We start from the raw sequence: 975 nt of genomic DNA, 5'->3' as shown, positions 1-975 counted from the left end.
TACATTTAAATTAAGCATTTTTTTTAACTTATTGATAATCTAGGACGTAATGTCGATATATATTGTTTATGTCCCTCGGTCGTTATAAACTTTAAAAACTCATGTTTGATTCTTACTAGATATAATATAATCGGTGATAATTTTGTACTTCTAACTTCTTGTATTTATAAGGTATATTTTATATTGAATTACTTAAATATCTATTACCTAATGTATCTATATTCTATATAAGTATACATAATAAAACTTAACTGATATATATATATTTATTAAACTAGACTGAAAATAGCATTCTTATCTAACATCCCTATATTATAATTCTTAATGTAGATAAGTTCCAAAATAAATCGATATTTACGATAACATCATTTATAATTAGGTCAATCCTCCCCAGGACCAAAAAAAAAATTCTGATATTATTGATGAATTTCTTATTATTAATTATCCGTGTATACACAAACATACGTTATAATAATTTGACTATTGAGTATAATACTATACTTTACCAACAACGAAAAAAGATTTCATAACGAAATTGTGGGTGCCGTATATCAATCAAAATAGACATTTGATCGTACACAGTCAGTTAGTTGCGTGCGGACATTAATACATCTTAATACGACCAAAAACGTACCCTTTCCTTTTCGGCCGATTCACTTTTCGACCAAAAAAAAGTTTAATATAATACACAATGATTTTGTTAAGTTGGTTTCAAATAACTACTTTAAAAATCATTATGTACATCATGTACATAATGACGTATAACGAATAACGCTCTATGCCCATTTTTAAGTTTCCTTCGAAACTAGTTACCCGTTTTTTGCGTTTTTTAGTTCACAAAATCCGGAAAAGTGCGTGCTTAGACTGGTGTCGTTTTTGAGTCAGTCTGATTACTATCTATTCTTTATTTTTTACTTTCAGTCAATTGTTAATAATTTGTGCGCATCGTCGAAAGGTAATAATTTATTATAAGTT

Source organism: Acyrthosiphon pisum, chromosome X (assembly GCF_005508785.2).
Source record: "Acyrthosiphon pisum isolate AL4f chromosome X, pea_aphid_22Mar2018_4r6ur, whole genome shotgun sequence".
In the NCBI taxonomy this organism is placed as follows: domain Eukaryota; kingdom Metazoa; phylum Arthropoda; class Insecta; order Hemiptera; family Aphididae; genus Acyrthosiphon; species Acyrthosiphon pisum.
The sequence above is the reverse complement of the archived record's forward strand: the minus strand, read 5'-3'. Positions refer to the sequence as shown.